The 19,355-nt window shown below is 35.8% G+C and overlaps 1 non-coding gene across 1 annotated transcript; it reads right to left on the bottom strand.

Moving 5' to 3' along the window:
* Window positions 1-18,562: 18,562 nt before the first annotated feature.
* On the bottom strand, window positions 18,563-18,668 carry LOC142554893 (small nucleolar RNA R71). The gene has a single exon (XR_012822257.1). It is a non-coding gene; the product is annotated as a small nucleolar RNA R71 (small nucleolar RNA).
* Between the last annotated feature and the right edge of the window lie 687 nt (window positions 18,669-19,355).

Raw genomic sequence — 19,355 nt, 5'->3', positions numbered from 1 at the left:
CTGGCTCACTGGTCCCCGCCCTCGGCCCTGGCCTCATCAGTACCTACAACAATCAAGTCTAGTGAGCCTAAAGACTCAGCATGCATAAATCACAGGTAACGAGTAAAAATCTGAATTTAAAATATGCATGTGATAAAATATCCTGTCCTGAGGCATACTGAAAATAATCTGTACTGAGCAATTATAATACGTGCATAATTGAACTGGAAAATCACTGTAAAAATATTTGCTCCTTGGAGCCTGTACTGAAATATCTAGTAAAATTTTCTGTTGAGATTATGTTTTACGCCTGTGGCCACTGCACTAAGCTGAACTGATCGGTAACTGGCTACCGGGGAGGCTGAAACTGAACTGAGCTGGCCGGTCACTGGCGACCGGGTGGTACCATACTGAACTGATCGGTCACTGGCGACCGTATAAAATAACACTCCCACATAGTGAATGAACCACAAGCCATATCGCATAAATCTCAAAAATAATCATTTTCTATTTAATGCACGTAAAATAATTAACTGGCATAATGAAAAAATCCTGTAATTTTACCAACTGGATTGGATTGGATCGTTCCCAGGCTCGCTGCAACCTAACTGTGCCATGAAAAATATGCAATAGCTTAAACATGACCAACTATGCAATTTACGTTCAAAAGATGCGACTATGACGCCTAATAACTTCGCATTTAATCATGACTCCGAGCCAACCTGAACCGACACTGAACCGACGTATAGTCATGATTAAAATACGCTGAAAAATCATAAAATAATGTTCCTAAAATGATAGGGTCGAAATCTAGGTGGAATGGAGGCCAAAACACGAAACGCTCTTTCGAGAGTCAATTTGGCACATTGCACCGTAAATTCTCGTACGACCTCAAAAATGATCCAAATGACAAACGGTCGAAAACATGACCTTCCTAACTCAATGAGGCACTGTCCAGTCCAAGGCCATGGGCTAAAAGCCAACAAAGAACTCAAACGACGCTTCTGAACAGCAGCATACTTGCTGTCAAAAAAATACAGCAGCTGCGCACTACAAGACTTGCATTGGTTTCGAGACTATCGGCCATTAGGGGCGTGAACCACCAACCAGAGACTCTTACCAACATCCCAAGGAATGATTTGAACCATGGCTAAGGGCCCTAGGCCAGCCACAATCTGCATCACACCAAATCTTAACCGAAGGGTCCAACCCAGCAGCATACTTGCTGTCAAAAAAATACAGCAGCTGCGCACTACAAGACTTGCATTGGTTTCGAGACTATCGGCCATTAGGGGCGTGAACCACCAACCAGAGACTCTTACCAACATCCCAAGGAATGATATGAACCGTGGCTAAGGGCCATAGGCCAACCAAGATCCACACCAAGCCAACCAACTCGAAGTACATGTGCTGTTAAAACCAAAGGGGCCGAGAGGGGAGGGGGCTGTTTTCACGTTTTGATTAAAAACCGAGGGTCCATGGACCAAGCCACCAAAAGGGCAACTTAGTCACGTCTTAGACATGCTAGAGAAGTGATCCAACCATGGCTAAAGGCCCTTGGGGCAGCCAAGATCAGATCCACAACCCTTGACACAAAACTGAAATTTCGAATCACATTTCTGCACTTATGGGGAACTTGCTGTCATTTCGGTTTTCCAGCAAGTATGGGGCTGGTTTGAATGGACCAACATGGTCCTAATGAATCCTACTACATGTATACAAGCCGCCTTGGGAGCCTGGAGTCGATCCAATACCTGAAACCATCAAAACTCAGAAAAACGTGAAGCTTGTCATGAAAGGGCCGAAATTCTGCATGTGTGTTCCAAAATATTTTGACATGGATCTCGATTTTTGCTTGCTACAACATGATCATGTACTGAAAAATAAATGATAATATGACTTGATTGAGGTTTGAAAGAAATCTAGACATGCCTGGTTTCGTTTCGAAAGAAAACGAAAAGAAGAGACGAGACGGCGCGGAGGAGACGGAGTGGCTTGCTTCTCTACCTTTCTTGGCTCTCGATTTTTCTCCCTTTCTCCCTAGCTGCTATCCACGTTTTTTCTACTGAAAAGGGGTCTTATTTTCGGTGGAGGTGGAGGGGGGAGTGATGGTTATGAAGGTGAGGAGAAGGGTGCACAAAAATAGGATCATATCAAGACCAAGTCCACTCCCCTTTTGAATTTGAATTTTGAATTGATATCAAATGAGTTGGTGGATGCTTCTAGGAGGTGGTGGCCGAAATTTAGCTTGATTCTAGACTAGGATATGTCCATTTATTTAATTAAATTGTGCTCCCAAAAATCCTAGAATTATCCTACTAATTACATGCAAAGAATTGGTCAAAGTTGGTGAGTTGGAAAATGAATCTTCTAGCACTAAGGGTGGCCGAAAAATGCATGATAAAATAAAGGGAAATGTTGATTATCTAGTCAACTAATAATCCTTGAAAGCCTTACTAATCCTTTAAATAATTTAGTGAGCTAACCCCTTAATTTAATAACTTAAATGAGTTCATTTCTTAATCACCTCAAATAATTAAATTAAATCTTCAAACCTTCCTTTCTAACTTAAATGAACTTAGTTACTAGCTAAATTAACTTCTGGAAATATTTCTCAAATCTTAAATTCTATCTCAAAACTCCAACTCCGGTCCGGCCTCACTGAAAATACTGAAATGCTAAAAATCATACTACTGAACTGAAATAATAAATAATTAACTTCAAACAAATGCATTTAAAATAATCATGCAATGAAGTCAATTAAATTTAAAAATCTAGAATTATGCATGGCTTATACGTCTACTGATTTACGGGTTCTACAGATGGGGTTAGCGAGACTGTATTGTTATGCCGTCGAGACATCAGTTGATTTAGATTGATCAGATTCAGTAATGAATTCGATTGTATCATGATATCGTTGATATGGATCAGATTATGTTTGATTTGAGTATTGATCAGAACAGGTTTTGAATTGAGTTGTGTATTGATATATATACTCCTCGATATTGTCATTTCAGATTGATTGACATTGACAGATTCAGATTCTAGACTTTGACTTCGACAGACCGACGGAAAGAAAGGTATAAATCGATGTGAATTGGGAGATCGACTGGAGTTAGATTTAACTCGAGTTTCCCTAAACCACATACTTGTATGTTATTGTTTTCATACCTTTTTATGGTTTGTTTGAGTATGCTGATTTTATTGATGTGTATAAAAGCAGTGTATAGCAAATAGCTATTGAGGGAGAGTCACTGACAGAGGGGCTAGGTTTTGACAGAGTGATAACTGGCCCATTGCACATTGTTAGAATAGGATTGGCAGACATGCCAAGTCTTTGGCAGATATGCCAAGACATTGGACGTTTTGTGTATTGATGTGCTTAAGAGACAGAGCAGCCCTTATTGCAGACTATACGATGCAGATCAGACCAAAGTCCAGGAATAAGGACGTATCAATTACAACCACCACGAACGTAAGAGATAGGTGGGAGACTTGTTACGTTCTTATTCAGACCGGGATCCCTAGATGAGAGATTGAGTCAGAGTCTTAGAATCACAGAGTGTGATTCGGAGTTTATATTGATTCATATTTCTTAGGTGATACATGTTCAGAGTATGAATTACTGTTAGATATCAATTTATGATTTCAGATTATGATACATGTCTTGATATCTATTTCATGCTTTTATATATGCTGTTATATGAAATGCATGTATACATGATTTATACTGGGATTTATTCTCACCGGAGTTATCCGGCTGTTGTCTTGTTTGTATGTGTGCATGACAATAGGTGGGACATGATCAAGGTCGAGAAGATGATGAGAGATCGAGATTAGAGTGGTGATTCCGGACTTTGATGTAGATAGGTTTCATTACTTGATTGTAGTAGTTGAACCTTAATTTGGAACTAGAATGCATGTTGTACAAAACTTGTAGTTTTATACTGTTTGTATATTAGATTAATCCCATTACGTTCCGCAGTTTAAAGAAAAAATTTTATGGCCCTAATTACTTGATTAGTAAATTGATCCTAATAACAATTAAGAAGATAATTAGCGTCCGGGTCCCCACAACAGGTGGTATCAGAGCGATAGATCCTTTAGATTGAGATAGAAGATAGAATGAGCGGGGTAGATTGAGTTTTCTTTCCTTGCTCGTGATTGCTAGCATGATTTATTGCTTTAATACTTGATTTCCTGAATATCTTAATTAATTTTATAATATATATGATTGAGAATGAATCAGACCCGATTCTTGATCCGCTGTAAGATGATCGGAGGAGGATTGAAACAGAACTGTTATATCTGGTTACTGATGATTTTGATAATCATATATATCTCCTCGAGGAATCACAGAACAGAGAAGTATCTTGATTTATCAGATGGATGTGTCAAAAACTCTGATGGAAACGCAGTTACAGAGGTTCCAGTCATTTCAACAGCCGATTTTAAGGGGTACTGAGACGTTATTGATTGCGAAAGTTGGCTAGATGATATAGAGATACTGTTTGATTCACTTGAGTATCCAGAGGAACGAAGAGTTAAACTGATTGGACATCAGTTACGGGAAGTCGCAAAGAGCTGGTGGATTGCAACCAAGGAAGTCTTAGAACAGCGTGGTACAGTGATTTCTTGGAAGATCTTCAAAGTTGAATTCTATCGAAGGTTTTTCCCAGCTTCGTACCGAGAGGACAAGAAGGCAGAATTTGAAAATTTGAAAAAGAGTCAACTAAACATTGCAGAATATGTTGCTCACTTTTCTACTTTGCTACGTTTTGATCCTCACGTGGCTGAGAATGATGAAGCTGTGATTGATCGTTTCATCAGGGGATTCAATCCTGAGATATTGACATTGATAAGTGTGAGCCGACCCTATACTTTTATTGATATGTTGAGTAAAGCTAAGAGAGCCGAAGCTAGTCTGATGAGACGGAAAGGAGCTTCGTTAGTACTTCCAACATTGAGACCACATCAACCACCTCTCAGACTTGAGATTGGTTGCAGCAGTGGTGGAAAGAAAGATTATTTGGAAGCCAGAGGAAGACAGTTCAAGAGGTCTGGTAGCAGTTTGTCTAATTCCAGTGGTTCTAGCCAGAGTTATACTGGAGTTTATTGCAGCGCTTGCGGAGGGAGACATCCCACAGAGCAATGCCAAGGAGTACTTGGTAGTTGCAACATTTGCAAACAACAAGGACACTTTGCTAGAGTATGTCCACAAAGAGATTCCCGAAGAATCCAGGGAACAGAAGCATCTGGTGACAGTGACCGAAGAACAGACCCCGGATGCACTTGATGATATAGTGACAGGTAGTTGTTCTTTATGATTATCCTGTATTGGGATTGATAGATACTAGTGCATCCTATATGTTATTTTTGAACGAATTTCATTGATTTATGTATTATTTGTTGAGTACTTATCTGCTGCAGTAGTTTATCTCTTCAGTTGTGGGAAGCGATTTGATATCAGTAAATTGTGTAAGCATCGTATACTACAGTGGGGTGAGAATGAGATTGAGTTAGCTGGTATTGTACTTGTGTGTCTGAGTATGACTGCATTACTAATATGGCTATGCTGATCAAGTACAGAGTTACCATAAACGGATTTTAGAAGATGGTAAGATTCGGACCTGAAATGGCCGAAGAATGAATATAGTACGGTAAGGATTCTAGATTTAGAATTCCTTTGATATCAGTGTTATTTATGATTTGAGTATTACCGAAAGGAGCAGAAGGACTCCTTATGTATTCAGTTGTTGAATATTTGAAGACGGTATTGAATATTTTGAAAACTGAGATATGGTATACAGAAACTGTTAAAATGTGAATCTTGATTGAGACAAGTTATATTCAGGGCTTGTTATATTCAAAGATGATATATCTGTTGATCTTAGCGGAGTGAGATCGTGATTAATTGGTCAAAATTGACGTCAGTGTTAGATATTGGCAGTTCTAGGAGTATTAGCAGGCTATTATCTATCACTGATGTTCTGAATTTGATTTGATATTTCGGTTGTTCAGAATGAATATTTGAAACAGATGGTAGACTGTAGAAATTTGATATTGTGCCAGTTGAATCAGAACTGATTTTGAGAATTAAAGCGACTCAGAAATTTAATCAGAATGTTCAGAAATTGATATCGATATTTGGAGCGGGGTATCAATCAGAATATCAGGTATGTGGTACTGTATAGTATGAGAATGATTATCGTATGATGTCAAATGTGTCAGATTTGCACGACAGAATTTGATATCGATAGGCAGAACCGAATACCAGGTAGGTATTTTTTAATTTATATTATTAACTGATTTTTTTGTACCAAATAGTTCGAATCTGAAATGACAGATAGTGTCAAAAACACACAATATTGGATTCAGTTTTCATGTTGGTGAATGAGAATGTATGATATTCGAATAGATAGTTTTGACATAGACAGATTAAATCAGTGATGACAGAATTTGTACTGAAATATTGACAAAATTTGCACTGAAATGTCTGAATCGCCAATAAATGAAGATAGAAAGATAGAAATCAGAAGAGTTATTACAGAATTGGTATATTTCTGATTAGACATGGGGAGTATAATTCGATGAATTTCGTAAGGAGATCACTATAATACTTTCCAGATTGTGATATAATATGATTGTGATTGACAGATTGTTCAATCTATATCTATTAGTTTGTACAAGATGACGTACAAACATGATCAGATGACAAAGATCGATGTCAAAGAAATGGTCAGATTGACCAGAATGTGAAATAGATTATATCAGATTGTGAATTTTGATTGAGTTTGTAATTGTGGCAGAACATACCATGAACTCATTCATATATTATCCACCGACTGACAGATAGCCAGAGTGTACTATACGGATATTGAGAGATATCCAGAGAGCTGCAGTGCTGGATGCTAGCACCAGTTGATATGACATATTGTCGCTGTGTGAATTATTGTACGATAATAGTTATCAGATAACCAGATGGATAATGAAATAGTTACAGACGATATATTGTACAGTGAATATTGCAGATGTCTTTGATATAAGAATAATATCTCGGAGATACCTGAAATAGGATCTGATACGGTCAGAGATATGACAAAGAAAATGTAGCTAATTCAGAAGAGAATAAAGATAGCTCAGACCAGACAGACTTAATATGCCAACGTCGGATGGTGACGATTGGTATTTGGGGCCGAAGATTTAATATATCATTGACTGGGATAAACAGATTTGATAACAGATGATGATATTGATTTGGTATGAGCTGTTGATTGATATATACGGATGTTGTATAGCCAGTATTTTGCGATTGATTCGATTAAAATGATTTCGAGTGGTATTATGATTTTATGCTTCTTGAATGACTACTCCGGTCTGGAATTAGAGATCCGTGAAAGGAAGAAAATTTAAAACGAAGAATATTCTACTGTCGCATATACAGTAAAGTCGTCGGGGCTTTAGAAATACTCCTTGAAAGACAGAATCTGATATGAGATTGAGATTTCAGGATGATTTTATTGAGATGAGTTTTACCTCTTTTATACGTTTCATTTTGATAGCTGAAGTGATTACCTGTGATTTCGAGGACGAAATCGTATCTAAGAGAGGAGAAATGTAATGCCCGAGATTCTTGGTGATATGTCTGAAATGATATATATATATAGTATGAATAAGAAATGCAAGAACAGAAGGGGAGAAATGACGTTGCAAAACTTGAGTTTATTGGTCAAGTGCCACCGCACCCGCGGTAAGAAACGGACCGCACCCGCGGTTGTAGTTCATGAAATGTGGAAGAGTTACAGTAGCATGAGCGCACCCGCGCTAGGAAGCTACTGCACCCGCGGTTGATGGACAGAGAGTTGGGCATTTTTACAGTAGGGTCACCGCACCTGCGGTTCCAGAGGCAGCGCACCCGCGGTGTATGGCCAGTAGGGTATGAGATTTTCTACTGGAGGGTAACCGCACCCGCGGTGCTAGACAGACCGCAACCGCGGTGTTGCTACAGTGAGGTCACCGCACCCGCGGTATAAAAGTGAGCGCACCCGCGGTCCAAGCTTCTGGAAAAATTGATGTATATCCGTACACTGAGCGCACCCGCGGTGCAAAAGTGAGCGCACCCGCGGTGTGACGTGCAGCATGAAAAATAAGCCACGTTTCCTGGTGTTGCATACAATATATATATAAGAATTACACGTCTTCCCCTCACAAATTTAGAAAAGGGTCGAAGCTTTTGAGAAGAAAATCCTTGCGCCTTTTAGATTGTGATTGTGAAAGATCCGTCTGTTAGAATTTTAATCCGACTTCAGTACTGCGTTCCTATCGACGTAGGCTACAACTGGACGTAAGTTTTGTTACGTTTAAATACGATTTGAAATTACGATATTGTAAGAATTGAACATGAATCATATATGGTGTTTTTGATACAGTAGACATCGTATATTTGAAGTCAGATTAAAGAACAGACTGCTTATGTAATGGTTATGATTTTCGGAGTCGATTTGATTGAGATTCGGTATTAGATTTGTATTATCGTTGAAATTACGAGTTGTATTGATATTGATTATGAGCTCTGGTATTATATCTGTGATGTTGAGATTGACGGGGTTAGCGAGACTGTATTGTTATGCCGTCGAGACATCAGATGATTTAGATTGATCAGATTCAATAATGAATTCGATTGTATCATGATATCGTTGATATGGATCAGATTATGTTTGATTTGAGTATTGATCAGAACAGGTTTTGAATTGAGTTGTGTATTGATATATATACTCCTCGATATTGTCATTTCAGATTGATTGACATTGACGGATTCAGATTCCAGACTTTGACTTCGACAGACCGACGGAAAGAAAGGTATAAATCGATGTGAATTGGGAGATCGACTGGAGTTAGATTTAACTCGAGTTTCCCTAAACCACATACTTTTATGTTATTGTTTTCATACCTTTGTATGCTTTGTTTGAGTATGCTGATTTTATTGATGTGTATAAAAGCAGTGGATAGCAGATAGCTATTGAGAGAGAGTCACTGACAGAGGGGCTAGGTTTTGACAGAGTGATCACTGGTCCATTGCACATTGTCAGAATAGGATTGGCAGACATGCCAAGTCTTTGGCAGATCTGCCAAGACATTGGACGTTTGGTGTATTGATGTGCTTAAGAGACAGAGCAGCCCTTATTGCAGACTATTCGATACAGATCAGACCAAAGTCCAGGAATAGGGACGTATCAATTACAACCACCACGAACGTAAGAGATAGGTGGGAGACTTGTTACGTTCTTATTCAGACCGGGATCCCTAGATGAGAGATTGAGTCAGAGTCTTAGAATCACAGAGTGTGATTCGGAGTTTATATTGATTCATATTTCTTAAGTGATACATGTTCAGAGTATGAATTACTGTTTGATATCAATTTATGATTTCAAATTATGATACATGTCTTGATATCTATTTCATGCTTTTATATATGCTGTTATATGAAATGCATGTATACATGATTTATTCTGGGATTTATTTTCACCGGAGTTATCCGGCTGTTGTCTTGTTTGTATGTGTGTATGACAACAAGTGGGACAGGATCATGGTCGAGAAGATGATGATAGATCAAGATTAGAGTGGTGATTCCGGACTTTGATGTAGATAGGTTTCATTACTTGATTGTAGTAGTTGAACCTTAATTTGAAACTAGAATGCATTTTGTACAAAACTTGTAGTTTTATACTGTTTGTATATTAGATTAATCCCATTACGTTCCGCAGTTTAAAGAAAAAATTTTATGGCCCTAATTACTTGATTAGTAAATTGATCCTAATAACGATTAAGAAGATAATTAGCGTCCGGGTCCCCATAAGATTCTTGATAAGATTGGAGACCGAGCCTATCGTCTTGCATTGCCACCGGACTTGGCTCGAATTAACATTGTATTCCAAGTTTCTATGCTCCGCAAGTATCTTCCTCATCCATCTCATGTCATTCGGCACGAATCATTGGACCTTTTACCTAACTTGAGCTACGAGGAAGTGCCGGTTCAAATACTTGATCGCAAAGTTAAAGTGTTAAGGAACAAAGAAATTGGTCTTGTCAAAGTTCTTTGAAGGAATCAAGTGATTGAAGAGGCCACATGAGAACCGGAGGAAGAGATGAAACAACGTCATCCAGATTTATTTGAAAGTAAGCAAGTTTCGAGGACGAAATTGTTATAAGGAAAGGAGATTGTAATATCCCAACCTTTTTTCTTCTATGGTCAATGATGTTATTAATTGGTTTGGTGTGTTGGATACATAGTGATTGTTATGGTTCTTGTGTACAATTGTTGGAAGGGTTAGTATTTCATATTATGAAATCAATATGGTTATTGAATATTCATGTTTTATCATTGTATGGTTGGTTTTAAGTAATTGTTATGGTTGTGAAGGTATAATGGTGGGATTGAATTGATGGTTTTGATTTGTTGAGACTATATGGGATGGTTATTGCTTGTTGTTATGTTCATTGGAATGGTAAAAGCATGATTAATGTTTCAGTGTTATGTTTCATAGTTGGTGTTGGTTTATATTGATGAGATGACATGTAATTGGATGTTTTGTTGCATCGATATTGCATGGAATTGGAAGAAAAGAAGTTTATGGTTCAAGTGTATCCTAGCTGAGCTTGTGTTTGATGGTGTTGGTTTATCTATTGTTTATTGAAGATGATATTATATAACTTTCATTGCCAGAACCATGTTATTCAAGCCCAAGCTTATGTATATTTATTTGTTGTTCTTCGTTTTCTACTTACTGAATTATAATCTCATTTCAGTTAATATCATGTGATGCAGGTGACAAGAAAGAATGAAAGGATTGTTAAAGGTGGAAGAAGTCATGTGGAAGAAAAGGAGAAAAACTTTTGGCATGTAATATTTATTTTGATTTTTGTGTAACATTGGTAGTCATGGGTATTTTGTATTTTGAAGGAAAAAGTCACATATATTTTAGTGGTGACTTTTAAACATATTATTATGAAAATTTTGAGGTAAGGTTATGTTAAAAGTTCCGTTTTTTTTTATTATACGAGTTTTATTTTCCCCCTTAAAAATGTAATGATTCCGTGCATGTTATTTCTTTTAAAAATTAAATTTCTCGGGAGAGGGTTGTTTTAGATATAACATTACGAGGTAATATGGTAGTCATTAAACACCATGGAAAGAAAATGTTTTAAACCAAGTTGGTAAAAATTGATTATTATCTTCTAATTAGATTTTAATCCACCATGAATTTTTTCTTTGAGAGTTATCATAAATAAGAATATTATCCCAAGATTTGATATAATCAAAATAATTATACATATTATGCGTGGCCTGAAAAATTATTCATATGACGCGCTGGTTCTAATGGAAAACCCCAATTGGTGGCTGGTATTATCAATTTATAGAATGCATAATCTCGAGCTCTATCCATATGTTGAATTTCAACAGATTCAGTTTCTATTAGAATGATTTCAAAATAATCTCTTGTTTTTCTGCCATAGATCGACTGTAAATCTTTATTTAAATAGCTTTGAGCTATATGAATAATAGGGGTGTCAATCGGGTAGGTTGGGTCAGGTTTCGGGTCAACACGCAAAATTTTTTTTATTTTTTTTTCAACCCGAACCCGAAGTAACCCGAAATCCCCCAACCCGAACACGAACCCGTATAACCCGACTCAACCCGTCTAACCCGCCTAACCCGAATTTTATTTATTTTTTTTAAAAAAATTAATGAAAAAAATTAAAAAAAATAAAAAATAATAATAATATTTTAATTTAAAAACATAATAACAAAATTTTTGATTTAAATTTGAAAATTTAATCGTAGAAAATTAAAAGTATATTTACTAAATCAAATAAAAAATTGTTAAAAAAATAAAAATATGCAAAATAAATATTAAATGATGAAAATTTATCATATAAATATACAATAAATTTTGTTCAAGTATACAATATATAAAAATATAGGTAATATTTTCAAATAAAAAGTTCGCGGGTCAACCCTTGACCCAACCCGAAACCCGCCTAACATGGCACTAACCCGAATCAACCCAACCCGAACCCAACCCGAACCCGAAAAATCCCAACCCGAACCTGATTTTTTTTGTGTTGGGTCGTGTCGGGTTGTCGGGTCGTGTTGCATTTTGACACCCCTAATGAATAGGACATAGATTTATATATTCTGAGAGTATATAAAGATATTTAAGTTCTTCTTTAGAACCTTTTAATGCAAATATTGCATTATGATATTATTGAATATCATATGTAGTGTTATCATATGCAAATTCAGTGATAGGATCAAATTTTTCCTCTGTCTAACGAATATTATCCTTATCTGTATTAACCATTTTATTGGCCATGAATTTATTCATTGGTTTTTGCCCATTGCTTGTCTTTTTAAGACTGTTTTCCAAGTTGGTTCCCTGTAAAAAATCCCTGGTTAGAAAATCTGGTAAAGAATTAGATTTCCCACAAATATGTATAATATCAAAATCAAAGCATGCTAATATAGTTTGTCATCTATCAAAAATTTGTTTGGATGCTATGATTTTAACATCTTTTAAAAGAATATATTTAGCAGATTTACAATCAACTTTTAATAAAAAATTTATTTAAAAGATCGCTTTCAAATTTAGTAACACACTTAACAATAGAAATGAGTTCTTTATAAATATAGAGTAATTCTTTTGAGTATTATTTCATATTCCTGATGTATATCTAACAAAAATATCTTTAGATTCTTCATTTAGTTTTTGTTTAAGAATTCGTCTATAACCAATTTCAAAGACATCTGTTTCAACTATTTTAAATACTTCATGATTAAAAATAGTTAAACAAGGAAGTTCTTTAACTCTTTTTTTTTTATTTTTTGCATTGCTAGAGTATGACTATTAGTCCATGGCTGAGGATTTTTCTTCAATCTTTGAAATAATAATTTACAATCCTGAACTAGATCATTATAAAAATATCCTATATATTTAAGACTACTAAGAAATCTTTATAATTTATTTAGATCGGTGATTTTATCAGGAAACTTATCAGCAAAAATAATTATACTTTCTATAGGAATCATTATTCCATTTTCAATATAATGACTTGAGAATTTTATCTTAATTTGGAAAAGTTTTATCTTTTTATTGTTGACTGCTAATCCTGCTCTTTTAGTAGCTTGAATAAATATATTAAAATGTTTAAAATATTGTTTAATAGTATCAGAATAGATAAAAACATCATCTATATAAATTATGATATAATCTATATAGATTATAAATTTCATTCATAAAATTTTGGAGATCTAGTGGAATATTTTTTAATCCAAATAACATAACATTTCATTCATAATGTCAAAATGGAACTGTAAAAGCTGTTTTATATTTATTTTCTTGTTTTACAAGAATTTGATAAAAATCTGATTTCAAATTAAAAGATGAAATTATTTTTCCTGTAAATAATCTATTTAATAAATCTATTTTATTTGGTAATGGATGTTTTAACCATTTTAATGCTTTTTTAACTGGTTTATAATTTATAACAAGCCTAAGAGCTCCGCTTTCTAATTTAGCTACATTTTCTATATAAAATGCTGGGCAACTTTAAAGACTATTGGTGAGTCTAATTAAATCTTTTTTAAGAAGACTATCTAATTTTTTACACAATATTTTAAAAGTTTGTTTATTATTCCAAATCTAAAAAGATTAATTTTTTTTTAAAAAGCTTTTGGAAAACAAAATTCAATACTCGGCTAGTTAAGAACAATTGCTTTTCTTGTAGTGGTATCGCAATAACCACTGCGCTTATTTGAGCGAAAGAAAACTCCATGTGTCAATGATAAACAAAGCCTTGTTAAAGAATTTACCCATAAAATAAGCCAACCCAATCAAACCGAAAAACCCTTCGCATAAGAGTATTTGAATTTGTCAAAAATTTAGATCCTTCGGGAGGAAGAAAAATTTAGGTATCTAGTGAGACAGTTTCATAGATCTATAATTTTAATTTAAATTTGATTCAGATTTCATCTTCTAATAAGTACATCTTTTGTTTTAGTGTGATGTACTTTTCAAATTATCATAAAATTTTCAAAAAAAAAAAAAAATACTCACGTTTTCAAGGATTAATTTTGTGAGATGAATCTTCGATTCGACTTAACTCATAAAAATATTATTTTTTATGCAACAATATTACTTTTCATTGTAAATATGGATCGATTCGACCATCTCACAAATACCAAACAAAAGATGTTCTAATTAGAACATGATATCTGAATCAAATTTAATTTAAATTATATAAAAAAGCGATGTCGTGTAATTTTCACCCATTGAGAAAACCTACGGTAACGGAACAACAATCATATTTTAAGAGATTAATTAAAATATTGATAAAAAGTTTGCAAGGGTGAAATAAAAGGTGCATGGTTTTTTGCCATGATAGTCATCTGTATTATATTTGTTGAGATTAAACCATTTTAATTTCTTCCGGACTTCACCTGTCTTCAAACTCAAACCACCCTTCTTAATTCTCATGAGCTGGCTCTGAAGAGGTTCTGGGGCAGTACGCATGCCAAGAAAACGCGTTAAGTTAAACAAAGCTTTTGTTCTTTTCGTCAGTAATGGTATTTGTTAGAGTAGCTGTCCAACGAGCAAATTTGTGGTTTATATTTTATTGACATTAATGCACACGCATATGATCGTTATTTTAATAATATTTTGCGATTTTATCCAATCATGAAAATTTAATTTATCTTTTTACTCATGCTAGTTGCACAAATAAAATCTTTGAATATATGATAGATTTCATGAGATCTATCTCTATACATAAGACCATAAAGTTATTAGGAAGTGTACCGTATTTTTTAAACAAGTTCCTAGTCGAATCAGCCACCTAAAATAAGGATAAATGTCATTTGAGGTTGTGATTAGCTTATGTGATGTAAATGTCATGTTTCAATGGTAAGAGCCACTACAACAAAAATGGCTTTCCGCAGCGCGCATATGGGCTTTACTGCATTGCACGCTGCAAAGTTGCAAGCGGTTAAAAGCTCAAAATTATCCGTGGCGTGTATGTGCACGCTGTTAATACTATCATCAACGGCGTGCATATGTACGCTGTTAATACATCTTTCCGCAGCGTGCAATGTACGCGTTAATAGTTAAAAAAAATAAAATATTAGCGACGGTTTGGACAAAACCGTCGCAAATCAGCGACGGACAAAAACCTCAAACCCGTCGCTAATTCAGCGACTGTCTTTAAATTTAGCGACAGTTTTATAATTTCGCGACAGTTCTAAAACCGTCGCTAAATTTTGCGTAAAAATTAAAAAAAAATTACTTTTATAATTTAATAAATTTTTATAAAAACTAATAATACAACTATAATAATAATACTCATTCTCTTAATTAACTATTAAAAAATTAACCATAAATTGAAACAATAACACGTATCTAAATCGAAACTAAAGAAAAATTTTAAGTGCTCTAAAATCGTATAATTAGAGAAAAATTTTAAGCGCTGTGAAGAAAAAATGAAACAAAAATCGGATATAAATAGAGAATTTGCGCTTTTTTGTGACGGTTTTTAATTAAACCGTCGCCGATGTACGTATATTAGCGACGGTTAACGCAAACCGTCGTCGATTTTAAATCGACGACGGTTGTATGTAAACCGTCGCTAATTTAAAAATTCGAACTCATTTTCCGCAGCGTGCTAATAATATGCATGCCATGAATAATACTATTGACGGCGTGCGATTAATGTACGCCGTTAAAGTCTGAACACAATTTTTTTTAAAAAAAATGATTTACTTTTAACAGCACACATAAACATGCACGTCGTTAATAGTATTATTAACAGCGTGCATTTATTGTGCGCTGCGGATAGTCTGCGGATATTACTATCCGCAGCGTGCTTTTTAATGCACGCCGTCCATAGTAATATCCGCAGCGTGCTTATAATGCACGCCGTTAATAGTATCAAGTTACTATCCGCAGCGTGCTTTTAATGCACGCCGTCAATAGTAATATCCGCAGCGTGCTTTTAATGCACGCCGTTAATAGTATCAAGTGCAACATTATTAACGACGCACATATGGGTGCACGCCGTGAAAAGTAGTATTCGCAGCGTGCTTTTAATGACGCTGTTCATTCATACAGATGAATGATCATATGATGATGCACTAAACAACCTTTTCTCGGATTGTCCAAGTGGTTATCACTTATCGAGTGGAATAGTCCGCGGTTATGGTTGTACACCATTAGTCCTTTGACCCGAAATAACATAGAGGCTCTACATACTAGTGTGCACTTTGATTCGTTTATCGATTCCATTGATGGTCATCAGGTGGCGAAGATGGGTGTAGTCTTGGAATACATATGAGCAAATGCGTTGTAGTTGGATTGTAAGGTCTAGGAAATTCGAGCTACGTAACCCCACTGCATGCAATCTAGGATTTTATTTAAAATACGTGTTTAATGATTTTTATGCATTTTGGTGCATGAGTATTGATATAGGTGGATTTTACTTGTTTTTCATGTTATGTGATGTCTCCTTGTGTTGCACATATCGTTTAGATTGCATGCATTTTGTGGTGTTTTGGCATATATTATGTTTTCTTGTTGCCCATATGTCTCGTGGTTGAAAATGCAGGCAATTCGTGAATAAACTGAAGAAAAGTGGTCGAATTACGAGAGACATCCGCCCGGGCCAACACTTTGAACCGCCCGGGCGCCTGCAAGGTGTGAATTGGAGAAGATTTACGCAAGCTATCCCCCCGGGCGAAAACTTATGTTCACCTGGGCGCGTCAAAAGAAAAAAATAAACGAAGATTTACGCAAGCTATCCGCCAGGGCGGAAACTCATATGCGCCCGGGTGCATTTGATTTTTTGGTAAGATTCTTGGCCGATTTCTTCCCTTATTTTTCAATGGGGGAAGATATGGAAAGGGGATTTGGACGATTTTGAGGGCATTCAGACATTATTGAGAGCCAGGGAAGAGAAGCAGGAGAGAAAAAGCTTGGAGCAAGTGCGTGGATTGAAGATTTCAAGATTTCCGGGCACCGTTCTTCGCAGATTTCGTCACGTCTAGTATTTTGAGTTTATTTTCTCTTATTCAAACATTGTTTTTCTGATTTTTAATATGAAGTCTAGTAGCTAAACTTTTATTATTTGTTGGGATTTAAGGGGATTATACCTCGAAACCTAGTTTAGTTAATTCATATTTTTATTCTTGGTTTATTCTTGATTATGGTATTGTTTTATCATGTTATTAGAGCATATCTAACGTTAATAACGATTTTATATCGCAAGTGAGTTCGAGAGAATAGCTTGTGATAAGAACAATTAGTATAGTCCATGGATCTACAATTTATATAGAAATATGAAATTGAATACACGTTGATAGTTATAGTCCTAAGGGTCGAAAACTAGGGGATTTCATAGATAGGCATGTAATTCACATTTGATAAATAATTAAAGAAATTTAATTACTTCACTGCGTAGAATTAGTTTGGCATAGCTCGAGAGGGCATGTTCAATTGAATAGGAAATCCTGTCAAAAGCGTAAATCATCGTCGAGCGAATTAAATAAATAACGAGAGATAGGTGAACCAAAATTCCCAACAAATTCATTTCTCATTGAACTTAAATAAACCATTCTAGCTTATATATTTCAACATTTAATTCTTGAACTTTTTCATTTGCATTTTTCATTTAAACATAGTAGTAGTAAACAATCATTCAAATTTCATTGCTAAAGATTTAATAACTGAAAATAATAACTGTAAAATATGGTCTCTAGCGGAACGATACTCGTACTCTAGTACATTATATTATAACTTGACATCGTGCACTTGTGATTATTTCTAAATTAAATATTATTAATTTTGACCAAGAGTTTTACAGTGCAAGTTTTGTTTGATCAAGTTTTTGGCGCCGTTGCCGGGGACAGTTAATTCACAATTTTATTTTTAGTTATTTTCTTTAGCATTATTTTTTATATTCTTGAGCTAACACTCAATATTTTATTCCAGATATCTTTTCTAGTGCATGCCAAAGTCACTTGACGTGGAGCTTGAGCAGTTTGACCCTGAAATTGAAAGAACTTTCCGCAGAAGGAGACATCGGCAGAGACTTAAGGAACTGATGGAGAGGTACGAGCATGAGAATGAGGAGGAACACCATGAAGATAGACATGTTGAGGTGCCACGCCGCATACCGATGCTAGAGTGTGCCCAGCCTTCTTTGGATGGCGCACGTCCCAGCATTGTGAGGCCTTTTGTGCGGGCAAACCAATCCGAAGTCAAGCCAGCAATAATTCAGATGATCCAGAATACTGTCCAGTTTGGGTGATCTGCTTTGGATGACCCAAACACGCACATCGCAGATTTTCTTGAAATTTGCGAAACTTTTAAATTTAATGGAGTTTCTGATGATGCTTTTAGATTGCGTTTATTTCCTTTCTCCTCACGTGAAAAAGCTAAAGCCTGGTTAAATTGTTTGCCTGTAGGTTCTATCACCACATGTGAGGACATGGCGAAAGCATTTCTCATTAAATACTTTCCTCCATCTAAGACTATGAAGCTGCAGGCAGACATCACCACATTTGCTCAATTCGAGCAAGAGTCTTTATACGAGGTATGGGAGCGCTTCAAAGATTTATTACGAAGATGCCCGCATCACGAACTGCCGCGTGGGTTAGTCGTTGAAACATTTTATTATGGCTTGCTGACTCCTAATCGTACTATGATAGATGCTGCTACCTGTGAAAACCTATTGAGAAAAACTGTTGAGGAAGGATATGAGTTGTTGGAGGAGATGGCTGCTAGCAGCTAACATCCTCAATTTGAAAGGAACAACCAGTGGAGAACTGCAGGAGTTCACCAGGTAACTGACCTTTCTGCTATTACTGCGTAACTTGATGTCTTGAACAGGAAATTGGACGGCTTGAATATGGGTGGCACAGCTATGCGTCTTCAAGAGATATTTTGTGATAAGTGTGGAGGTGAACACTTTGCGAAGGACTGTCAAGATGGCAATCCCCTTTATGTGCAAAATGAGGCACCAATGAATCAAGTGGGAGTCCAAAACTGTCCAAGGAATGATCCGTATTCGAACACATATAATCCTGGATGGAGGAAAAATCCCAACTTCTCATGGGATGGTCAAAACAGTCAGATTCAACCACATGGAGGACAACCATATGGAAAACAACCGATGTACAGATCCGACCCTCTCAGAGAAGAAAAATCCAATTTGGAGCAGATGATGTCTAAGTTCATCTCGTCTACCAAAACTAGACTCCGAAACCAAGATGCATCAATAAAGGGGCTAGAGAATCAGATTGGACAGTTGGCTAAGATGATAACAAGTAG

This window comes from Primulina tabacum, chromosome 8 (genome assembly GCF_025594145.1).
Source record: "Primulina tabacum isolate GXHZ01 chromosome 8, ASM2559414v2, whole genome shotgun sequence".
In the NCBI taxonomy this organism is placed as follows: Eukaryota; Viridiplantae; Streptophyta; class Magnoliopsida; order Lamiales; family Gesneriaceae; genus Primulina; species Primulina tabacum.
This window is presented reverse-complemented; position numbering and strand designations above follow the sequence as displayed.